Source organism: Zootoca vivipara, chromosome Z1, assembly GCF_965207765.1.
Source record: "Zootoca vivipara chromosome Z1, rZooViv2.hap1.1, whole genome shotgun sequence".
NCBI classification, from domain to species: domain Eukaryota; kingdom Metazoa; phylum Chordata; class Lepidosauria; order Squamata; family Lacertidae; genus Zootoca; species Zootoca vivipara.
Genome location: NC_142583.1, coordinates 17,140,575 through 17,165,762, shown reverse-complemented (window position 1 = coordinate 17,165,762; position 25,188 = coordinate 17,140,575). Strand labels below are relative to the sequence as shown.

General features: G+C 48.1%; 2 long non-coding RNA genes across 7 annotated transcripts; both read right to left on the bottom strand.

Annotated features, from left to right (window-relative positions):
- Positions 1 to 1,233: 1,233 nt before the first annotated feature.
- On the bottom strand, positions 1,234 to 24,635 carry LOC132592684 (uncharacterized). Of its 5 annotated transcripts, none has more exons than XR_015947311.1 (7): positions 24,447 to 24,635; positions 19,103 to 19,605; positions 18,776 to 19,004; positions 18,546 to 18,687; positions 18,323 to 18,467; positions 1,372 to 3,918; positions 1,234 to 1,274 (listed from the first exon to the last, which is right to left on the bottom strand). It is a non-coding gene; the product is annotated as an uncharacterized LOC132592684 (long non-coding RNA). The 5 variants fall into 5 exon arrangements; XR_015947315.1 differs by having other exon boundaries at positions 1,234 to 2,204; positions 3,713 to 3,918; XR_009558218.2 differs by having other exon boundaries at positions 1,234 to 3,918.
- LOC132592511 (uncharacterized) lies at positions 13,630 to 16,339 on the bottom strand. Of its 2 annotated transcripts, XR_015947318.1 has the most exons (4): positions 15,962 to 16,339; positions 14,385 to 14,461; positions 13,987 to 14,090; positions 13,643 to 13,675 (listed from the first exon to the last, which is right to left on the bottom strand). It is a non-coding gene; the product is annotated as an uncharacterized LOC132592511 (long non-coding RNA). The 2 variants fall into 2 exon arrangements; XR_015947317.1 differs by having other exon boundaries at positions 13,630 to 13,675; positions 13,987 to 14,461.
- Positions 24,636 to 25,188: the final 553 nt, after the last annotated feature.

Sequence of the window (25,188 nt, the reverse complement as noted above, 5' to 3'; positions counted from 1 at the left end):
TAAATCAAACCTCCCACTTATCCCTCTAGCCTTTCTTTAAACCCTCTAGCACTTGTGGGTTTTCAAAAATAAAAGAGAGTCCTCTTCCAGCCTAAACGTGACCAGGTACCTATATATACTTGGGGCTATAAATAAGACTGTTCCTATGTGCGCTCAGATAAGGGTTTCCCTTCACTAGAACCTCCCTTACTGTAAAGCTAGCCTCCTTCCTGAGGTAACTTTATTATCACTCAGAACCTGTCTCCTCCCTTAGCCCCCCCCTTTCTTGGTGCACTCTCAGCCACAAACTAACCTTCCTCCTCTAAAAGGCAGTTTTGACAGTTTAAAAGAGTTCCCCACCACCTGGGTTCCTGGGTACCTTAGCTGGAAAATGAAATAGACGATTACTAATGTGACACTTTAAAGATGGATATTTATTGGCTTGAATCTTAATGGTTGCTTTCTGGTAACATTGGTACAAACTTAACTTCACAGGTAATGTTCTTGGTAATCAAATAACAGAATACCTATCCACTACTTCATCTACTCTAAATTCTACCTTCTCCACAACCACCCAAGCTCCCACACAAAAAACCCCCAACCGCCAACTGACATAACTGTTCCCCTTTCCATTTAAACCTCATGCAGGCCACGCCTCCCATGGAATGTTGCTGTCAGTTAACCAGGAGTCTGGGTTAACCCTTCAATAGGTCGGTTGCGAAACAATAACATAACATAACAGTTTCAAATCCGCCACACCCTTGCTTCATTGAAAATTAAAGAGGATCTTATACATTACCTCCTCTATTGTCCCATTTACTCAGGCTTTAGAGATGCGATGCTGCAAATTACACCCAACTCTAATCAATCCTGAAGATAGAATAGAATCTTTGTTAGTTGATGCTAACCCACGGATTACCCACGTGGTTAGTGGTCTTTGTGATGAAGGCCATGAAAGCCAGGGGAAGATTTCTGGATGAAAAAGTAAAGACCCCTTCCATCGTCTGTTTAACACGCTGTCTTTTTTCCTTTTCTTCCTGTTTTGTGGGATGAAGGTTTTGTTGGGATAGTATGCAATGAATTTTAATATTTTTAATTGCTGTCGTGTTGATATTTGTGTAACACCCCTCAAATCAGGATTTTAAAAGATGAAAAATTCAACACGCCCTACGTTTCGTCCTCCCTTCGCCTTGTGTCCTATGCGCAGCTCGACATGCAGATAAACCTCCCTGTTCTCCATTAAGCAGACTATTTAGAAATCTTGACTTTATTGAAGGAACAAGGATGAGGTAAAACTAGAAGGCAATAGAAATACATACAATAAGTATACCTGACAAACAACAATCCAAACATCATTACGTTACTACATGTTAACTGCAGGCAAGAGCTTACCAATGATGCAATCACAACAGGCAGAAACTCCAAACATGTAGCAGAGAAAATCTATAATCTCTTTATATGTGCTGAAGGCACGACAGCAAAGGCAGATGCAGCAGCCAGAAAGCCATTTCTGTAGGTTGCAGGACCTCTAGACACCTCAGAGCACTCCTAGTGTTTTTTTTTTGAGGGGGGGGTGCCTTGCCTCAGCACTTGCCCCTTCCTTCTGCAGAGCTCAAGTCCGTCTGAGCGATCAGGCTTGCCCTCTGTTCGCCATTACGCGGCTATCCAGAAGTGAGAGTCTCAGGCAGGAGTTGATCAAACAAACAGGAAAGGTTGTATTAACTAAGGAAGTTTATGACAAAAAGTGGGTTGGGAAACGTTCCTTCAGGTAGAATTCAATTTAGTTACTTAAGCTATAAGGTGTCTCAGGCTTAAACACAATATTATAGGCACAACTCTTCTTAAACTTCAGTTACTAAACATCAGTTGGTACACTTCAGGTAGATAAATATTCAGGTTTCCAGAAGAGATGGTAAAATGTTCAAATCAGTGTCTGTAACGGGGGGGATTTAACGTCCACTGACAGTGTGGGAATGTGGGCCTTAGTTGTATACTAAATATGTGCCCCAATCTGCCTGCTGCATATGGGGTGCACAGTGGTGAATCGATGTTTCTGGGTAGCTGGTTAGCAGGGTGTGGTTGTGTTGCTCCCCCAATTCCAGTGGTGGTGGGTGCTGCTGGGCAGGAGAAGGCACACATGGGTGACCACCATTGGGGGCAGAAGCTTCGGTGTTTGGTCGCCATTCCTTGTTCCTGCCCTCTCCAGGTAGCATCAGTCAAGCCTTCTGGGAAAACAAAAAGGGTATAGACTGGCCTCTTCGGGGAGGATATCTTATAAATGGGGAATTGTCACTGAAAGGGGCAGGATTAACAGATTAAGTGACCCAATGAGAAACTTGGAGAATGTTGAATTTCCTGCAATTCCTACATACTTAAAAAAGTGTCTTCTAGAATAACATACACAGGGATTTTAAAAGAGTTTTCTAAATACATGTAATGTTTGTAGGTATATGCATCATAATCCCCCCCCCAAGAACCATGGTTTAGGGTGCCAAATTACAAAAGTATATTTAAAAATAAGCTTTGGCAGCTATGGATGAAGGCAATTGCCTTCTTGGCTACAGTGAATTGCTAATTTAGATTTATAGGGTTGCCTATAAAATTCCTGACACCCTTTGAGCTTTTCCTGCTTTTTAGAAACCTACCCATGCCATTTTTACACCCCCAAACCAGGACATGTCAGGAATTGTTCTGATGTATGGCAAGCCTAGATTTGCGCCCATGCTGACTGGGATGACCTCCAGCACAAACTCTGGCTTTTTTCTTCTTCATGCATTTGAACAGTAGTTCTGAAATAAGCCAGGCTCCAGATTGCAAGCAGGAGGAAACTACTCAAAAGGCTTTTTAAAAAAAGGGAAATTCCCTGGGAAAGCAAGCAGGCTTTCTGCACAGATGGATAGGCAGGTCACAAAATGTTCTCTCAAAATCCCGAAAGATATTTCCTATGCTCAGTGACTCCCACAGTGTGAACTCATTTCTCTACATAACACCTACATCTACACTCATCTTTTATTCCATGTGGTTTTCATTTCTTAAATTCGTGCCAGATTTTTTTTTTATGTCTCACAAGTTAGGCTGAGAGTATCTCAGTTGAAGAGGATTAAAAAAACCCACCCACAACCCACTAACTATTCTGGGTACAAAAAAGAAATAACTTGCTGAATTGTAACCATGGTGACCCACAGTAAATTGAAGTGTCTGACTTTAGTGTCTGTGATTCAACCTAGAAAAAAGTTGTGGATAGATTAAATGCAAGGAGGGGAGCAGCGTCTTTCACTTGTTTACTTCACCCTAGACAGCAATAGTACTTCTGGAAATAGCTTAAGGACAACTGCAGGTATTGCATGGTCTTCAGTTTAAATCCAATGTAAAATTCTCATTTCTGGTCCAATCTAGATAGGGAAAACTCTCTTTCCCTCATTTTACCTCACTGAAGTACATACTACTAATTCCTAATGTTGCATTGGGTCCTGCGAGAATCTGTTCTCGTTCTTGTTAGTGCTCAGATTCATTGCCCATCCTTTACCATAATGACTAGGTACAATAAATACAATATTAAAATAACAGCTTACAGCCAGGAGAATATATTTGTTCTATAGAGGGGGTGCCTAAATACTGTTTCAAAGGTCAAGTACCACCCCCCACACTCTGCAAGACTCCCGGGGGATTGCGTCCCAAGCACTCGGAGTCTTCGCAGAGAATTGAAACAGCAGAGGAAATACGGTTTATTCACCTGTACACATTCAGTCTGCATGGAGGGAGTCCAGATCTTACAGCATGGTCATTTCAAGAGGGGCTTGTCCCCCACAGCAATGCAGCCAAGGAGTTCAAGGCTTCTCTCCCAGCCAGCCTGCCCAAGATGGATCCCAGAACCGGCACCATCTCACACTGAACACGCACACGGTGTGCAGCCGTGTTTAGTGCTCCAAAAACAAATCCCTGTATTGCAATGAGAACCAATCACAGAAATATAGACACGACATGTAGGCTAAATGTTAAAGCATGTACAATAGAATAATGATATTCAAAAGGTAGAAATAGTTCGATTAGAGTTCATATATACAATGTAACAGACTAGTGGCGCAGAACGTCAAGCCATGTGTTCAAGATAGGCGTCAAAGGTCAGTCTCACAATGGTTATTCAAAGGTTTCAACAGAAGACGTCTCAAAAGTCTAAAAAGTAAAGTTTTCTCAATAGTTTTTCAAAAGTTTCAACGGGAGACACCCCAAAAATATCAAGGACAGTGTTTCCGGAATGACACTACTGTTTTGTGATAGTCTTCATCAGCTGAAAATACAATACAAAGCATACAACCAATGAACGATAACAGAATTGAGCTACCCGTATACACATTGTATAATAAAACAGAATATACAAAAGAAAGTGTATAAAGGTACGTACCCAGTATATTTTTTTTAAAAAAAAATGTAAGTAAGATTCATGCTACGGATCAGTGTTTACTAGTAGTGTAGCTGTTGATACTTGCAACTAAATTGTATAGGATATATCAAGTAAGCCACAGGTGTTTCTAATGACGATATGCTTAAAGACAGTATATATAGTAAATACAGCATATGAATACAAAGTAGATCCATAAGAAGCAGTTACACAGGACAAATATATAACAATGCATACAGCAATATTTAAACAAAGCAATTAAAATCAAGTTCAGAATTTAGCCCCCCGCCCCATAAATAGATTTAAACAGAAAAATGAAACATGTTTCTTTTTGACGTAAACGCCATTCAAAATCTTGCCTAATACCAAATTTATTTTGATTTACCCATAATACTGTAAGTAATAAATCTGTGTCCAAATATTTGTGGGCTAAGAAATGTTCAACCAAAGGTGCCTCCTTAATGGCATTTCGTATACGGGAACGATGCTCCCCAATGCAAATCCCGACTGCTTGTTTGGTGGAACCTATATATAATAAATTACATGGACATCGGATAAGATAAAGCACATTTTTAGTTTGACATGTGCTGAATTGTCGTAGGACAAATCTAAAATTAGACTTATCATCATAAATCTCTCTGATCTGTAGTGAAAACGGGCAGGATGAACATCTGCTACACTTGTAATGGCCAGTGGGGCCAATGGTGTTGATAGATCAAGTGAGAGTCATGTCATGTCCTTAATAGACTTGGTCCTCCTCAGGCCAATTAAGGGGAATTCATCACAACCAGGCACATTCCATAGTATGTGCCAATGCTTACGTATGATTCTGATAATTCTGAGTAAGCCGTATATTCTAAAGATCCTGTGACTGGTGTTGGATGGAGATGTTGTATTTGGAGTGAGACGTGTTGCATGGTCCCTGATCAAGGATCTTTGTTTGGATAAAAGGCCCTCGAAGACTGAAATTGGAGTTTCCCTTTCCCCCCCACCCCTCGGCGTAAGACAAAACTAGACTGAATGGTCCACAGGACACATTTATCAAAGGCTTTGTGACCAGTGGAACAATCTACAAAACATCTCGCTCCCTTTTCCCAGATAGGGAATGAAGGATGGGAAGGGTTTGTCCCCAGCTGACTTTGGGGAGGTGACGAGGGTGAAACGCCTTGGATTTGTCTATTAGCAATCACTTTGCTGGGGGTTCAGGAGTCCGCTCCCCGCAAAACAAAACAAAAAACTACCCTGGAAGGGGCCTGCCCCCGCCCCCCATTGCGACACCCCTGAATTGAATCTGTTAATTTGGCCAGATCTATATAACTTTATAATTTCTCTTGTGACTCCTTGATTTTTGGAACCTCTTGCTGCTTCCAACGTGTAGCAATTAGTATCCTGGCCATGACTACTGCATAGAGAAACAACTATCTTGTTTACTTATTCCGTCTGTTATCCCCAATAAATAGGATTCCGGATTTTTCTTTGTTTTATTTCAGAATTTTAAAAATTTCCTCAAAGACTTGATTCCAAAAAATTCTAGTTTCACCACACTGCCACCATATATGCATGAAAGTCCCCACCTCTTTCCGGCATCTCCAACAAAGGTTATCTTTTGTTTTATACATTGAACATTCTAATCATATTTTCTCTTAGCCCCTCCGCAGCCGTGAATTTCCAAGAATCTTTCCATAACTTCTCCCATTGCCTTGATTGTATTGGTTTCCCTAAGTCTATTGCCCATTTTGTCATTGTTTCAATTTACTAGATCAGATTCAAGTCTAGAAGTCTCTGTGGCAAAACCGTTTTGTATGTCTGATTTAAATGTTTCGTATAATTGGTGGTATTGAAACCAGTCCATTACATACTCCCTTATTTCCTCACATCACACAACAATTTAAGTTTAAAGTTTTTGATATTAATTTGGCCACAACTTTATTTAAAATACATCCAATTGTGAGTGGTAGCTTAGGCATTGGTTCCATCCATCTGTCCCCCGCCCTGGGACAGATCTGACATCCCTAGCCATATAGGGAAGTCAGTAGGTAAACACCCCCTGAGAGAGGATGGAGCTGGGTGCCAGGCCCTTCACCTCTCCCCAAATGTTCCCCGAGGCCCTAGCCCCTTGCAGGGGTACGGACAAAAGCATGTCGAGCCTTAGGATTCATTTAACGGAATACCTCTATAAGCAGCAGCAATTTTCAGGGGTAGGCAGAGCCTTTCCTTACTCCTCCACCAACCAATTTTAACCAATGCCTAACCGCCAATTGAGCTCCTTAGCTCGCCACCAACCACTCACCATCCCAGCCATTCCTTTAAACCCAAAGCAATGGCCTTCAACCATGTGTCACTCCCTAGCGATGACAGATGCACCCTGTTGTGACGTGGGGTTTGTGATTTCAGCTTTTTTGACAAAACATGCTGGAGACAGTTCTCTAGTAACAGCTCTTTATTAAAGTGAACAAGACTGAAGACTGAGGAGAGGAAAGCTACATTTATAGGGACAGGGGACTAGCTAAGAAGGGATACATTTTGGAGGGAACAATATCAAGCAATCACAGTGCTGCCTTTTGGAGGAAACCAATAAGACAGAGGATCCAAATACAGCAGCTTAAATGAACCAATAGTAGCTGTACCCTCTGGAACCAAAAGGCAGTTACTTTATCCTAATGCAAATACAGACAATAATAATACAGATATAAAATCCTTTGACTCAATACACAACACCCCTCCCCCCCTAGTGAGCACAGCAGACGTAATCCCTCAGGTACTGTGGGGTCCTACAACTTCTACCTGATCTCCTGACAACAGGTGTTGCAGGTTCTGGATTGGGTGTTACCTGTGGTGGAGGGGCTGCTATAGGGGTTTCATCAGGAACAGATGGAGTCCCAGACATCTCAGGGTCCCCGACCTGTACCTCGTCATCATGAGGACTAGCAGACCCTGGTTCATTTGCTGAAGCCCCTGGTGACTGTACCTCTGGACCATTTTCACTCTGGTCTTGCAGCTGTGCGTCATTAGCCAGGGATGAATTATCTGACTCCTCCCTGCTGAGCGCCCGGCGCCTCAGCTGATCTATATGTCTCTTCCAAACTTGCCCATTTTCCAAGGTCACATAATAGGACACAGGTCCACTAGCCCGGGTGATCACACCGGCCACCCACCGCGGACCTCGTGAATAGTTCCTCACCCAGACCAGATCTTCAGGGGCGAGATACCTTGTTGTGTCAGTCTCAGCCTGGGGGGTTGCTCTTGAATTACGGTTTGGCATTTTATCTGGGTGGACATAATCCAGCACCGTTACCAGTCTTCTACCTAAGAGCAGCTCGGCTGGCGACTTGCCCGTCGCAGTACATGGCGTCGCATGCTGCAAAAATAACATTCGCGCAATGCGAGCCGACCAGTTACCCTCCATTAAGCGCGCAATGGATTCTTTGGCTGTTCTTACCATGCGCTCAGCCTGCCCATTGGAGGATGGGTGAAAGGGCGCGGATGTGACCCCTCTTATAAAGTTATCAGCCAAGAATGCCCTGAATTCTTGGGATACAAAAGCTGCCCCATTATCTGATACAATGGTCTCAGGTAACCCGTGGGTAGCAAACAGCTGCCTCAACACCTTGATTACGGCAGCTGATGCCATGCTAGGGACCATCGCCACTTCTAACCATTTGGAATATGCATCAACGATAACCAAAAAGACCTTCCCTTGGAATGGCCCAGCAAAATCTATGTGCAGCCGGCTCCAGGGAGTCCTGGACTGCTCCCACCAGTGGACTGGTGCTCTGGCCACTTCTGGCCGCACCTCTTGGCATGCCTTGCATGTTCGTACCCATTGTTCTATGTTCTGGTCCATTCCAGGCCACCACACATAACATCGGGCTAGCGACTTCATCCTGACCATTCCCGGGTGTCCCATGTGAAGCGTCTCAAGAACCCTGTTTCTCAGTGGTGCTGGGATTATCACCCTATCTCCCCATAGGAGACAACCCTTATGCATGGACAATTCGTGCTGCCTTGTCGCATAAGGCCTGAATTTTTCTTCATGCGGACCACCTGGCCACCCCCTCCCCACCCAAGTGAGCACACGGGAGAGAACAGCATCTTTCCTAGTTTTCTCAGCTATATCCGTAGCTGTTACAGGAGCCCCCGGAAGTGTTTCTAGCATCATAATGTGCTCCGCCGGAGCAGGATCCTCATTGCTCCCGCCAGGAAGGGGCAATCGACTCAGCGCATCAGCATGGCACAACTGTTTCCCCGGCACATGGGTCAAGGTGTACTGGAACCCATTCAGGAATATTGACCAACGCAACATTCTGGGGGAGAGAATTTGTGGCGTTTGTTTGTTTGGGTTGAACAACCCTAACAGTGGTTTGTGGTCCGTTTCAATGGAGAAATGGCGACCGTACAAATAATCATAGAACCTTTTGATTCCGGACACAATAGCCAGTGCCTCTTTATCAATTTGAGCATAGTTGCGCTCTGTGGGCGACAACGTACGGGAATAGAAAGAGATGGGCTTTTCCGACCCATCCGGTTCCCTATGACTCAGCACAGCCCCCAGACCGTATTGAGAGGCATCACATGCCAGGACCAGCGGCTTTGACTCATCATAATGAGCAAGGACGCTCCTGCTACTCAGCATTCCTCGCAAGGAGTCAAAAGCCTTCTGCTGCTCCCGCCCCCATCGCCACACATTCTTTTTCTGCAATAGTCTATGTAATGGTTCAGCTACCGAAGCTTTCTGGGGTAAGAACGAATGATAAAAGTTAATAAGTCCCAGGAATGACTGCAACTCCGTCTTGTTCTGTGGTCGTGGTGCCTCGATGATGGCCTTAATCTTAGCATCTGTGGGGTGGATGCCTGATGCATCAATTTTAAACCCCAAGAAATCCACAGTTGGCACCCCAAAACTGCATTTTTCTTTTTTCAGTTGCAACCCCACCTCCTTGAACTTGAGCAACACTGCACGGACACGCGCAACCAGTTCCTGTGGGTCTTTTCCAGCAATCAAAACATCATCAAAAAATGGCAAGACCCCCGGCAGACCTCTTAACAGGCGTTCCATGAGCCCTTGAAAAATCCCTGGGGCCACACAAACTCCGAACTGTAATCTGTTAACTCTGAACGCCCCTTTATGTGTGACAATAGTCTGTGCTTCCGCTGATTGTGGGGTTACTGGCAGCTGTTGGTAAGCTTGTGCCAGGTCAATTTTGGCGAACACCTTGCCCCCAGCCAGTTTAGCCAACAGATGTGATACGACTGGAATGGGGTATGAGTTTCCCCTGAGTGCCTTATTGATAGTACATTTGTAATCTGCACATATCCTGACTTCCCCATTTGCTTTAAGGGGTGTGACGATTGGAGTCTCCCACTTAGCAGAGTCCACGGGTGAGAGAACTCCCTGCTTGACCAATTTATCCAGCTCTGCCTCGATCTTGGGTTGCAGTGCAAATGGCACTCGCCTTGGTTTGAGTCGGATTGGAGCCACCCCGGGGTCCAACTCGAAGTCAACTGGGGGCCCTTTATAACAACCCAGTTTTCCATTAAAGAGACCAGCAAATTCCTTGCATAATACCTCACTCATCTCAGGGCAGGTTTGGATTGAATTAAGCCCTGAGATACTCAGTCCCAGGGCAGGGAACCAGTCAGTGCCCAGGAGACTGGGGCGACTGCCCTTCGCAATCACCAGTTTGAGTACAGCCTGTTTGTCCCGGAACTGTACTCTCACGGCACACATTCCCATAACATGGATGCGGCCTGCTGAGTACGACTGCAAGGTTGCCGGAAAGGGCTCCAGAGGGGGCAACTTACCCCTGGGGAAGAATGTCTTCGCAGTCTGGTCCGACACGATGGTGAATGCGGATCCGGAGTCCACCTCCATGTCGCACTGCTGACCCTCAATCTTCACCTTGACGTGTGCCTTGCCTTGCGCTGGAAACTGCACGGCCCTCCCGTTGATCTCCGTTACGTAGTGGCAGTCCTTTAGAAAACGAGTTGCTGTGGGCGGTCTGCGATGCTCCAGTCTAGGTGCTCCTGTCGCTCCCGACGCCGCCGATCTACAGACCCTGGCGATGTGACCCGTCTTTCCGCACGTCTGGCAGATAGCATCCCTGAAACGACAACTCTTCCTTTCATGGTTTCCGCCACAACCTGGGCAACTGCCTCGGCGATCTCTGTGCACTGTGCAGGCCTGACGCACCGACTCGACCCCACGGACTGGGCTCTGGCTCGGAGTAGCCTCTAGCTCGTCCATGGCATGCGCAACTTCTATCTGTGGCTTAGTGGCCTTGCGACTGGCATCAAGCTCCTCTCTTTCATAATTCTCCGTGGCGGTGGCCTCTTTCAAGGCTGAAGCAAGGGTAACCTCTTCTTTAGCCACGATGCGTCTTCTGGCTTTCTTGCTGCTCAGACCACCAATAAACCGATCCAGGAGAGTCTCTTCCAGATTTTGGAAGCCGCAGTGCTGAGCGAGCTTCCGGAGTTCAGCCAGAAATGTGGATACAGACTCCCCAGCATGCTGCTGCCTCTTATGGAACTCCATCCGCCGGGCCATCTTGGTCTCAGTAGGCGCCAAGTGGCTTGTTAGGCAGGCAAGAATATCTTTGAGAGATGTCTCACTCAGCTTCGCTGGAGCAAGTAATGCCTTGGCCAGCTTGAAGGTCTCGAGCCCACAGTAGCTCAGGAATGTGGCCCTTCTTTTGCTGGCATCGGTGATCCCTTGAGCCACTGCAAAGAACTCGAAGCGTTCGACGTAGTCTTCCCAGGTGTGGGGCTCTGATGGCTGGAAGGGCTCCAATACCCTTGGACTCTCCATTGTCCTAGCGGGCAGGGTCGTCTACTCAGCTGGCCAGTGAGTCTTGTTCTCAGCTGCAATCCGGACTCTGAGGCAGGGTTGTGTTTAACCGCTCCTCAGCATTCCGGATCCCACCTTCGTCGCCAGTTGTTGTGACGTGGGGTTTGTGATTTCAGCTTTTTTGACAAAACATGCTGGAGACAGTTCTCTAGTAACAGCTCTTTATTAAAGTGAACAAGACTGAAGACTGAGGAGAGGAAAGCTACATTTATAGGGACAGGGGACTAGCTAGGAAGGGATACATTTTGGAGGGAACAATATCAAGCAATCACAGTGCTGCCTTTTGGAGGAAACCAATAAGACAGAGGATCCAAATACAGCAGCTTAAATGAACCAATAGTAGCTGTACCCTCTGGAACCAAAAGGCAGTTACTTTATCCCAGGGGTCCCCAAACTTTTTCAGCCGGGGGCCGGTCCACCGCCCTCAGACCCTTCGCTGGGCCGGACTATATTTTTGGGGGGTGGGGGGGAGCCGAAATCCTATGCACATTGAACATATTGCATTTGGTGCACAAAAAAACAGGAAAACAATACAATATTTAAATTTAAAATAATGATTTTAATCAACACAAAATAATATTTTAAATAAAACAACACCATACAATATTTAAATTAAAGAATGATTGTAATCAACAAAAACTTCAATGGGAAAAATGGGCCTGCTTTTGGCTGATGAGATGGTCTATATCTGGTTCCATATTGGTCACTGCTAGTCTTAGCAAGTGATGTAAGTGTTCATCTGTCAGTCTTGATCTCGTGGGAGATTTCAGATGTTTCATCCTAGAGAAAGTTTGCTCGCAGACATATGTGCTGCCAAAGACCGTTGCAAATCTGAGTGCATGGTTTCTGATGTTTGGATATGTCTCTGAGGGGAGAGATGCGTAGAAATCTGCAAGGCTGCTTGTCTTGAATGCGTCTTTCAAAGCATCACAAGTTTGCAGTTCAATCAATTCCATTTGGTGAATGGGATCTGCAGTGTCAATGTCCACACAAAAAGGGTTTCGGAAAAGATGTATGTCCTTTTCATGGATGTGAAGCTCCTTAAATCTTGTTTGGAACTCCTTTTGCAGACTCTCCACTAAATCCACACATGCTTCTTTTGGGAATGGAACTGTTGGATTTCCCAATGACCGGTTTTGAGTTGTGGGGAGATGAAAAAAGTTTTTCTCCTTCACATGTCTAACAATTAAGTCTAATTTCCCTTGGAACGCTTTCACATGTGCAAACATTTCACCAATGAGCTTCCCCTTTCCTTGCAATTGAATATTGAAACTGTTCAGTAGCTCGGTTATGTCAGTCAGAAAGGCAAGCAGCCATTTCCATTCGTCATCTTGGAGCTCTGGCACTTCTCTGTCTTTCATCAGCATAAAATCATAAACTTGAGGAAGTAATTCGTAGAAACGTTTTAAAACTCTTCCTCGACTCAGCCAACGGACCTCTGTGTGGTATGGTAGATCTTCATGCTCAACATTTAACTCTGACAGAAATTCTTGAAACTGCCTGTGGTTAAGTGCATGAGCTCTAATGAAGTTCACACAGGACACCACAGTTTTCATGACTGCGTCCAACTTCAGCGATCTTTTGCAACACAGCACTTGTTGGTGGATAAGGCAGTGTATTGCTATTGGATGTGGCTGATTGTGTCTGTCCATCTCTTGGTTGATGCGTGCAACCACTCCTCTTGTACGCCCCACCATGCTAGGAGCACCATCTGTTGTGATACTGGCAAGTTTAGCCCAGTCCAACTTCAAATCATGGATAGTTTGCTGAACTTTTGCAAAGATATCCTCTCCAGTCGTTGTTCCCTTGATGCTTTGCAGTGCAGCAAGCTCTTCTGTGAATTCAAACTTTTCATTTGTTCCACGGATGAAAATTAGGAGTTGCGCAGAATCACGGATATCTGTGCTTTCGTCCAGTGCCAGCGAGAAGTAACGAAGCTTTTCTGAGGAATTTTGCAAAAGTTCATGCAAATTTCCCCCCATTTCTTCAATCCTACGAGTCACTGTGCTTCCAGAAAGACTCAATGTGGAAAACAATTCAGTCTTCTCCGGACACATCTCTTTGGAGGCTGTAAGAATACATTCTTTAACAAATTCTCCCTCTACAAAGGGTTTTCCATTGCGGGCTATAAGCCTGGAAATCTGAAAACTTGCTCGCAAAGACGAAATGTTCTCCTGCTTCCGCTTCACAAACACATTTTGTTGAGCTGTCAAGGCAGTTTTCAGTCTTGCTATTTCATCTTTTCTTAATTGTCCTGTCAAAGAAGAATATCTATCCTTGTGGTGAGTATTGTAGTGTCGTTGGATATTGAATTGCTTGAAGACAGACACCGTGTCGTGGCAAATAAGACAAACGCCTCTTTCTTTGTATTGGGTGAAAAAGTAGTCGTATGTCCACTGTTCGTTGAAAACTCTGCACTCGGAGTCCACTTTTCTTTTACGTGACATGATTTCCTATGGATGGAAAATTGGTGTCAGTAAAATACCAATAAACTTAGAAGAGCAAGAAAAATGATAATGGCAACAACTGATTATTTGCCATTGCCCTAACTATTTTATAACCATTCAGGGCTGTCTTAAGAGAAAGCAAAGCAGCGAATAAAATAAAATATATGTGTATTCTAGGCCCGTCTCTGAAAACTAACTATGCATTGCTAAACTAACACATTATTTCCACTCTGTACTGAGTTAATCCCTGTGCATGAAAATGTGCATAAAAATGTGCACTGGATATGGCCAAGGGCCATTCCACTGTGCTTGCCTACCTGGTGCCTTGGCGTTTCTCTCTGGGTGGGCAGCAGAGAGAGAGAGAGTCTCCTCTTTTTAAAAGGTGGAAGGACTGATGGGACGAAGAAGCTGGGGGCGAGGCCTGTGGGAAAGAGAGAAAACAGCTAAGCAGGAAAGAAAGGGGAACATTAGTCAATTCTGAAGATCTCAGATTTCAAGGCTGCAACTTTAAGTTCATTTCTCAATAAGAAATTTCTTCTCAATTCAGGGGGACATACTTATGAAAAAATATACATTTAGCAAAGCAGAAAGTGGTTTGTACAAGAGAGAACAGCTCTACAGGGCTTGGCCCTTCTAGAACCAAACAAGTGACTTTTAACATGAAGAAACCGAGAAAATACACAAAGCATCTTTTGGCAGATGCGCCTACCCGTACCCAAAAGCTTCGCACTGCCGGAATCTCAGAAGAAGGAACTCCTGTTCCAAACCTGGGCTGGAACTCCCAAAGGAAGCCTGGAAACAGGCAATGGGAGAAAACTGGTTAGAGATGAGCAGTACAAAAAAAGCAAGGTGGAAAGAAAAAAAGGACAATAAAAAGGGGTGGGTGGTTTTCTTGTTAATGGAACACATTTCAAGTTTCTCGCACACACTCCCCCCCCATAACTTCCCAACCTTGCCTTCCCTTTTTGTCTCTCAGCATCCCTCCCTCCCTCTTTCCCCACCCACCATGGCCAGGGCGCAACTACGGAGCCTCCGAGTCTATCCCTCCCTCCCCCGCCTGGCCCGCCGTCGCTCACCCGCCCAGCCCCTCCAGTGCCAGCCAGACCCCCTCCATCCTGGCCTTGGCCCTCCTTGGGAGCCCCGCAGACCAAGGAAGGGCTTGGCCCAAGCGCCCTCCACCTCCGCTCCTGGCCGCGGGACTGTGGGTAGAGACCAGCCGGGCAGCTCCGCACACGGCCATTGGAAGACGGACGGCAGCTAGTCACGACCCCCTCACACAGGCTGCGCTCCACCAGGGCAGGCAGCTCAAGCAGCCGTCCGGCGGCCCCCGAGTCCCCCCCCCTCGAGAAGGCGCCCGCCTAAAGCGCGGGAAAAGTCCCGTCCCTCCTTCCCAGGGGGCCGAAGGGAGAGCCCCACCAGACCCCAGCACCCCTAGCCGCTTTTCCGCTCACCTCCGCCCGCCATATTTGCAGCTCTCGGGCCGAGAGCCGCAAGAAAGAGAGCGGCGTTGGAGGGGGAGGCGGCGGCGGCCATTAGGGCGGCGGCGGCGGTGGCTGCAGCGGGCATGCGGCCCAGAAAGAGAGCGTCGGCGGAGGCGGCGGCGGCCATTAGGGCGGCGGCCATTAGGGCAGCCGCGGCGGTGGTTGCAGCGGGCAGGCAGCCCAGAAAGAGAGCGGCGGTGGAGGAGGAGGAGGCGGCGGCGGCCATTAGGGCGGCCGCGGCGGTGGCTGCAGCGGGCATGCGGCCCAGAAAGAGAGCGGCGTTGGAGGGGGAGGCGGCGGCGGCGGCCATTAGGGCGGCCGCGGCGGTGGTTGCAGCGGGCAGGCAGCCCAGAAAGAGAGCGGCGGTGGAGGAGGAGGAGGAGGCCATTAGGGCGGCCGCGGCAGTGGCTGCAGCGGGCAGGCGGCCCTCCTCAAGTGTTGGGTCGGGCCAGCCCGGCTCCGGCGGCGGGAGCGGCAGCGCGGCTAAGCAGCCGCGCAGGGAGTCGCAAGAGGAGCGCGGCGGCGGGCAGCCTGGCTCCGCGTCCCTAAGGAAGGAATTGGCTGCAGCGATGGGGCCGGGGCTGCGGCTAACGGCAGCCCGGCCGGGACTGGGGCTGGAGCCGGCAGCAGTTGGCAGCTGCCTGGGCTCATCGGACAATACAGGCAGGCAGGAGGAGGGACGCCACTGGGATGCCTGCGCCTCTGAGGCAGCGGAGGCGGAGGCGAGAGCGGCACAAGGCAAGACAACCCAAAATAAAAGTATTTAAAACACACACACACACACACACACACACACACACGAAACACGTACCCGTGTCTTGAAGCAGGGGCTGCTTGCGGCGGCGGGTGGAGCGGCAGCAAAGAAAGGGCTGGCTCTGCTCTGGCAAGAAGCGGCTGCTGAAAATGGCGATCGGCCAGCTTTGCACAGCCCCTTTCCTCCTGTGCACGTGCAGCTGCTGCCCACCCATTGGCTGAAGCACTCCGACTTTTTGATTGGCTGCTGCTGGCCAACCACGATGAAGGAGAGGGGGGAAATGGCGACGAAGGGGAAAAATTGCTCTCGGCTTGGCTCTCGGCTTGAAAAAAAAATTTTTAAGTGCGGGATGGCTATGCTGATCCCCAGACCTTTCGCGGGCCGGATTGGAAGGCCAATTGGGCCGCATCCGGCCCGCGGGCCGTAGTCTGGGGACCCCTGCTTTATCCTAATGCAAATACAGACAATAATAATACAGATATAAAATCCTTTGACTCAATACACAACACACCCCATCATCCCGGTAAAGGGCAGTCGCTTTTAAAAGTAATCTCGGTGCTGAATTAAGGACCCACCCAACGCTAATACTTTCTTAGCTGCCGCACTGTTAGTGCGCTTTCTGGCCTTTCCCGTGGCAGTCGGGCAGAGACTGCCACGCCACACACACCTTTGCAATAATTGGGACCAGAAAATCTTTACTTCAGGCAACAAGGACCATAGCTGCCAAGTTTCGGATTTCAAAATAAGGGATCAGCACCCTCACCTGTCCCGGGAACAGTCTACGATTCTCAGGGAGTGTGTCGAGGTACCCAGACATTCCCCCCCCCAATAACTCACACTTCACACAGACTTTAAGGTTTTTGGCATTAATTTGGCCACAACTTTATTTAAATACAACAAATGTGAGTGATTGTTTAGGCATTGGTTCCAGCCATCTGTCCCCCGCCCAAGACAGAACTGACTCCCGCTAGCGTACTAGGGAAGCCAGTATAGGTGAGCAGTGCACACTCAAGAGAGGACGGAGCTGGGAGCCAAACTCTTCACCTCTCCCTTGGATGCTCCCCGAGGCTCATGCGTGGTCTGAGCCCCTACTGGGGGTACGGACAAACATGTGGAGCCCCAGGATTCCTTTAACGGAATACCTGGCAGCAGCAATTTTGAGGGGCAGGCCCAGATCCTTACCCCTCCACCATCCAATTTGAACCAATGCCTAACCGCAACCTTACAAGTTGTGTTGATTTGCTATGCATTAGGCAAAAACCACATGGCATCAGCCAAATGGACAAAATTCCTACCAGGCCCCTGATCCAAAACAGTCGACCCCATGACAGGCATAGCAATGTCAAGAGCAACCCCTGAAAATAGGGAGGACGGGCAGGAGATCCATTGCAAGCAGCAAAAGTGAAACTTCAAGCTGCTTGCTATGAATATAAAAGGCTATGGCTGTCAATCAAATAACTTACAACATACCAATTTCCCCAACAACAGCAAACCCCCAATCATCACACCTGTGGCTATCCCGCCCAACAAACCTAGGGATGTCTTAACCTTCCACAACCCGAGCTCTCTCAAAATATGAGAGACATTGTGCACACCTCTGTAAATCAAGAAAATCTTCAATACAATACAAAAATGTTCAATTCTTCATGGGGGCTCTTCTCTGGCATCCACTAATGACTGATTATACAAATGTGTTGCAGGCTTTGCAGCCTCTAACACTCTTTTGGAAGGAGTGTATTTGTGGGCTGGGCCAGAGTGGTTCGTTTTACAGGCAAGCAAAGCAGAAACAGTGCTATTGTCCAATGCCATCCTATTCTCTATGACTATCTTTCTTGCCATACTAAACACCCTTTCTGAACTGGCATTGCTGTGGGGAATGCAGAGTAACACCTTCATTAGTCTTGGCAGCTCCCTGAACCTCACATCCTTCCCTAGCAGGCCCCAGAATCTGTCAATTTTTCCTTCTCGGAGTTGCTTGAATGAGCAACAGTGCCGGCTGAGAAAGTGCCTCTCAGCTCGCGCACTGGTTTAAACGAGCCGGGCCCCCGGCCATGCCCCCAGCCACCCGATTGGCTGGCTGGTGATGACGTGACCGGGATCCCCAGGGGGTGTGGTCAATGTCCACCCCCACACCCCCACAAGGGGAGGCGGCGGTCACGCAACTCCTCCCCACCGGCCTCTGCTCTTTTTTCTTTTTACAGTGTGGGAAAAACAGTGCGCGCCCCGCTTTTTTAAATAGGCATTGCCATTTTTTCTTTCTTTTTAGCTTCTGGGGGGCAGCTGCCCCCCTCTGCCCCGTGGTGGGTACGCCCCTGACTGCAGAAAATATTAAAAAAAGAGAATTAGGAATGTGACATTCCTATTTATTTACAACTATTATTCACACATACATACAATGTCATCGGTACCCATACACACCTGGAACGCAATATTAAATTCAGAAAAAGGCTTCAGGGCAGCAGCCAGAACAAGAAGTAGATCTTCACGACCGGATCAGCCGGATGGCCACTAGATCATGTAGTTTAGCATTCTTCTCCACTTCCTCAAGGCTGTTAAAGTAGGCCTGCAGATTAGAACATAATTAAAATGAAAACAAAGCATAGTAAAGCATGTATATATCTACTGCACTTACCATCCTTACCGTTAGTGCGGCCCATTGGTTCAACACTCTCTGGATGCAGGTTAACAGACTCAGCCATCTGTTGCTGCAGTACCTGAGCAGCTTCCGGTGCTCTGAATCAGTAAAATCTACAAAATCCTTGTAGATTTCACATCTTTTTGCACTGTAACATAGAAAATAATTTTGTTAGTGGCTGGATACGTATGTGTATGTTTGCAAAGCCCATCTAATAATAATGTACATGAATTCACCTTTTATCAAAGTGGTTGTATTTTCTGACCAGGATGTCTTCAACAGATTCCTGTGCTGCTCTGATGGCATAGCCAGTGGCCAGCTGTACTAGGTGGCAGATGCAGCCAAGATCCTGAATGTGGGGCTGTCTGGTCTTTAGTCTGCTGATAACAGTTATGTTTGCCTTTCATGACACTCGCATTATCAGAGTTGAAGGCTATCAGGTTCTCCCATGGAATGCCTCTTTTTCTATAGGAAAAAAAAAATGCAACAAAACATCAGACAAAATGTAAGGTTATAGTTAAGAGCAAACTACTGCAAACGTCAACACAGTGCGGCTTCCCTACCTGAATGCTTCACTCAGCTTTTCATAAAGATTTTCTGCATTCCCAATGTTGCATATGGGCATCTCTAAAAATCTGGTAGCAACCTGCAGAGTGGCCTCATGATCACAAATTCTTTGTCTGCTTTTCTGTTGTTCGATTCGTCACACTTCAATGAAAAGGGCTGAGATCGGCATGCTTTGGCCAATTCGTCATCTAGCTCTGCTGCTATGGCACCTGTATCAACTTACCTTTTATTATTTGCGCAGTTTTGGTTCTCGCCGCAGAATATTTTTGTGCAATGGCAGAGTCCGAGAACATGTCAGCTACACACTTGTTGTAGTCGTCGCAGAAGGTGAAAGAAACGTTTTTGGCACACAGCATGGCCATTTTAACCTCTGCATTTATGTCCTGGTCAGCCTCTTTGGTATTCCTAGTCACAAATGTGGACATTGTCGGGGCATGTTTCTGCGCCATTCTTTGCTTTTTTCGAAGGAATGTCTTCTCCACCTCCATCCATCTCTTTCCTTGTTTGAAAAAGAAGAAAAGCAACACATTCAGAGTAGCCACACACATGGGCGTAGGCAGGGGGCAGGAGGGGGCAATTCCCCCCCAGAAGCAGGGCCGCTGGCCAGCCTGCCCCGCTGCCTGCCCGGTGCCGTCTCCCTGGCTGGCTGTGGGGCGGGCGGAGGGAAAGCCCCAGAGCCACACAAAGTGTTTGGCTGGCTTTGCCTCCGCCCGCCCCACAGACAGCAAGGGAGAAGGGAGACGTCCCTTCTAGCCGGCTGGCTGTGGGGCGGGCGGAGGGAAAGCCAGCCAAACGCTTTGCGCGGCTCTGGGGCTTTCCCTCCGCCCGCCCCGGCGATCGCAGAGGGGTAGGAGGGGATCGGAGCAGCCCGATTTCGGGCTGATCCTGGCGCCCCCTCGCCCCTGCCGTTCGAGGAGGGGGAGGAGGGGGTCGGAGCAGCCCGAAATCGTGCTGCTCCAATCCCCTCCTCCCCCTCCGCGATCGCCGGGGCGGGTGTAGGGAAAGCTGGCAAGGGAGAAGGGAGCTTTCCTTGCCCCGCTGTGGCCCCTTGGTCCCGCCCCTTGCCCCCGCTAATTTTCATCCTGGCTACGCAAAAGTCTTTACCTTTTTGCTTGCCCTGAAACTTCCCACATTCTTCTTCGTTGGGTGACCCCAGGTTCCAGGACTTTATTACAAGAGAAGGAAGGGGGGCAGCAGATTTCTCCATCAACTTTCTCCCCAGCTCTGTTGGTTAGAGCTTTGTGCTGATAAGACCAAGGCTGCAGGTTCACAAAGCTGCATATTCCTGCAGCTCAAGGGGTTGGGCTAGATGACCCTCAGGATCCCTTCCAACTTGTATGATTCTATGATTTTATATCCCAATCTGATGTCTCTTCCCCCTTCCCCGCCCCGAGTCACCTTTTCTCTGCCCTAAAAAGCCTCAGAAGTTGTGAATTTTCCTCACAGGGGAGTTGCTCCAGTCCCTGGATCATTTGTGGTGCCCCCATTTTCTCAACCTTTTCCAGCCAGCAACATCCCTCACTCCAAGAGGGCATCCCCTCCCATTCCAAGTGCATATCAAATCACACGACTGCAACATGTTAATACTCTGCACATGCTCAAAGGCCGAAAAGGCCTCCCACCGTCGCCCGCTCCTCGCCAGGCAGGCCCGCCTGGCCCTGGGGAAGGCCCTTTGAGGTTTTATTGCCCTACTGAGTGTTTTATTGCTCAGCAGGGCATCTCCCAGCCCGGCACACTCCCAGAAGCTGTGCGCTCTCGGCTGTAAAATGCAGAGTTCCGTCGTCTCCTTTCTTGCACAAACGGAAGCTTGTGGAGCTTTCAGAAGTAGCTCATGAATAAAACCACGAAGTCCAGCTTCTGCTAATGCTACTGAACTTTATTTACAGTGAAAATAACAAACCTGGTGACAAATCTGGCATGGTTGTGTCTTCATCGCAACCAGAAACGAAACTAAAAACAGCATACAGAGAACAAAAGGAACTTTCCCGTATGTAGGGTAAACTCCTCCCTCCTTCTCACAGCTTCAGGCTTTTAACCCTTGCCAGCCTGAAAAACTCCACACCCCCTCTCACCTGGACACTGGGGAACAGTGGGTATCTAGACTCACCCCAAAAACAACCCTTCACAGAATTCCCCATGACGTTGGAAACTCAAGGGCTTTGTGAACCCATCTGCTAGGTTCTCATGGCTTGGACAGTACTTCAGCTTTACCAAGCCTGCCTGTACGCTTTGACATACGTTCCGGAAGCGAATGTCCAGGTGTTTGGTTCTGGCCTTGAACTGTCCAGACTGTGCCAGTTTCAAAGATGGCTGATTGTCGCCCCAAACAGTGATGGGCTGGCTACAATCACTATATCTCCTGGACCAAACATCTGTAGTACTCCAACTCAGTGCATGTCGCAGACAACGCACAGAATTCAGCTTCCGTCGATGACATAGCTATTAGGCTTTGCTTGCGTGAACGCCAACCAATCAGAGAATTTCCAAACCTCACTACCAAACCAGTCACTGACTTCCTGTCCTCTTGATTGGCCCAATCCGCATCTGCAAAACAAGTGAGTTGTGGCTCTCCTTGTGCCGACATCTCCAAACAGAACTCTTTGGTCTCCTGCAAATACCTCAGCACTCTCTTAATGCCATTCCAGGCATGCACACTAGGCTTTGAAGCCTCTCTGCTAAGCAAATTTACTGCAAAAGCAATATCTGGTCTACTCCACTGTGACAAATACAACAGACTTCCTAGAGCAGACTGAAACACTTCAGGACTCTCAAACGCTACTCTGTCCTTTACCTGTGAGTCTTTCACAAAGCTTGTCTCCATGGGTGTTCTGACTCCTTTACAGTCAGACATTCTGAACTTCTCAAGCAACTGTTCAATCTTGCCTTTCTGACTAAGCAAAAAACTTCCATCCTCAGACCTATATATCTTCACACCTAGATAAACTTTCACTGCACCTAGGTTCTTGAGCTTGAACCGCTTACCTAGCTCTTTTGCAAACTTCTGCACTTGCATCTGGCCCTTAGCTAGGAAATCGTGCTGCTCCAATCCCCTCCTCCCCCTCCGCGATCGCCGGGGCGGGTGTAGGGAAAGCTGGCAAGGGAGAAGGGAGCTTTCCTTGCCCCGCTGTGGCCCCTTGGTCCCGCCCCTTGCCCCCGCTAATTTTCATCCTGGCTACGCCCCTGGCCAAACATGCAGTTTGAAAAGAAATTGCTCTCCTGTAGCAGTTCCTGCCCTACCTCAAAGGGTTGTTGTGGGGATTAAATGAGGTGGCGAAAGAGCCATGCAGGCCACCTTGAACTCCTTGGAGAAAAATGATGGTGGCATATAAATGCAGCAAGTAAATAAACAAGTAAATAAATGTAAAATGAACTACTGGCTTTTTGCAAAAGTCTTTACCTTTTTGCTTGCCCTGAAACTTCCCACATTCTTCTTCATTGGGTGACCCCAGGTTCCAGGACTTTATTACAAGAGAAGGAAGGGGGGCAGCAGATTTCTCCATCAACTTTCTCCCCAATCAAGTCATCTACATAGACCAGCAACAGTTCTTGCTGTTCTCCTTCACCTCTGAGATACAGACAACTGTCAGCTAGACTCTTCCTGAAACCTAGGCTCTCCAAAACAGAATCAAGACATGAATTCCAGTTTCTCGCAGATTGCTTCAAACCGTAGATCGACTTGTGCAGCTTCCACACCTGACCTGGCACGTCGCCCTCAAACCCTGGTGGAGGCAACATGTACAGTTCCTCCTCAAGGTCAGAGTTCAAATAGGCGGTGTCCACGTCGAAGTGGTTGACCACTAGACCTCTCTGCACTGCTGTCGCTAGAAGCATCCTAAACTATTCCAATCTAGCAGTGGGGCTAAACACTTCTGAGAAGTGAAGTCCTTTCCACTGCGTGAAACCTCTTGCCACTAACCTGGCCTTGTACTGAGGTTCACCAGTCGCTGTGGGTTTCAACCTGTAGACCCACCGACTGCTCACTGCTTTCTTACCTTCTGGCAACTGTGGCGCACTTAGCTTGGGCTTCACCAGTGTTACTTCCACCTGCTTGCCCCCTCCCATCCAGGACAAACAGACCATCTGACCCAACAGTAACACTGACCAGCTTAACCCCATCTCTGGAAATGGTACACACGTCATTAGCAAAACCCACTTCAAAACCATCACACACTAAAGAAGACACACTTAAAAGACAGTTTTTCATGCCTGGTAAAACATAAACATCAAGATCAAGAACCTTCAGCCAAACTAAGGCTTTTCTCCTCTTCAAGTGGCCTGCAATCTCGGATCTGTCCACTTGGCGGCATCATGTGGTGCGAAGCGCCTGAGTCGACAATGAAAGTAAAACTGTCTAGTCCTTTGTTTCTGACCGTTGCTAAGGCAGCAGAACTCTCGATGCTATCAGCAACTTTCTCAAAACACTGGTCTCGCAGCTGCACCGCTTGCTCCTTGCCCCCACAGTGCTGCAAGAAAGGAGACGATGGAACTCTGCATTTTACAGCCGAGAGCGCGCAGCTTCTGGGAGTGTGCCGGGCTGGAAGATGCCCTGCTGAGCCATAAAACACTCAGTAGGGCAATAAAACCTCAAAGGCCCCAAGCTGCGAGACACGGTGAGGCCTCCCCCTCTCGCCGCCGCCCAGCCTTTTTTTTAAAAAGGGGAAGGGATCCACTCCCCCCCCCCACGCTGCTGCTGGAGGGCGGGAAGGCCGAAAAAGGCCTCCCGCCGTTGTCCGCTCCTCACCAGGGCCGCAAGCTAGCTGCGAGCCCATGCTCGCTTTTTTTTTTTAAGGGGATCCACACTTCCCCCACACCGCTGCCGAAGGGTGGGAAGGCTGAAAAGGGTCAGGCCCAGACATACCTTTTCCCTTGCAAGGGGCCATCGGACTTAGTAGTATCCTCCATCCGATCGATTCTTCAAGCACACAGCCTGGTAGTTTCTTTTCGAGCCCTTCCGATTCCGAAAGGCAGAAAGGCAAAGCCCAGCCAACAAGAAAAGCCTCCCTCAAGCTCCCACAGTGCAGCGAAACGCTTAAGGAAAGGACAGGCGGGTCCCCAGGCAAGGCACAAAGGCATGCAAGCTCTGCCCCCACCCCAGTCGTTCTGAGTCAGACTCCTATTAACCCTTTAGCATCTGATACTCCGAGTCCTCACAGAGCATTGCAACGCAGCTGAGGAGCCTCCTGGGCGGCCGGCCAGCAGAAGCAGGAGCTGCTGCCTTAAATACGGGAGAATTACGGGATATTTTGCTGTACGGGACAGGGGCAGGAAACGGATTTTAAAACGGGGTTTTCCCGGCAAAATCGGGAGACTTGGCAGCTATGACAAGGACACTTAACTCACCTAAATCTTTCTGGATTGTGGAATGTAAAGTGAGGGTGGCAAATCATTTCCCCCTAGCTGCACCACCGCCATGGAGTGTCCCTTCACATGTTGAGGAAGGCTGAGAACAAAGCCGAGTCCAGACTCCCTCACTCTGTTGCCAGCCCATTGGACAATGCTGTGCCCCACAATGCAGATGCGAACCACCGCTAAACCTGAAGAATCAAACAAGCAAACAAAAACCAGAATTAACACCGCATCCTCACGTAGCTTTTTTAAGCATCAGAGTTCCATCGGCCCAAATTCTTAATCCTATTGACAAACCCCAGCGGGCGGCTGTCGTGGCAGCCCCTATATGAAAAGAGTGAGGAGCGTAATCAGTGGCCGAAAAGTCACAGGCTGCTATTACCTTACGCATCACCCTGGAAAACTCACGTCTTGCCAATGGGAGCCCATTTTAATGCTTTAGCAATGGGCCATCTCCGGGAGGTCTAAGGGCCAAATATCTAGACACATCCTTGACGGGACATGGGCCCGTCTGGCCTGTAGCAAGCAAGTGAAACACAATGCCTCTACTCCGCTGATCGGTTTTAGAACTCCTAATGGTAAGGGTCAATTCTGACCGGGACAAGCTTTCATCCTGTAGCAATAAACTCCTGGAACCCCCTTTAAAATTTCCAGGAGTACCTCACCTACTCTTAGGGCACCAAAAATGCAATGGAAAAGGCTGCCGAAAGAACCTAGACTCAAACTTAGACCAACA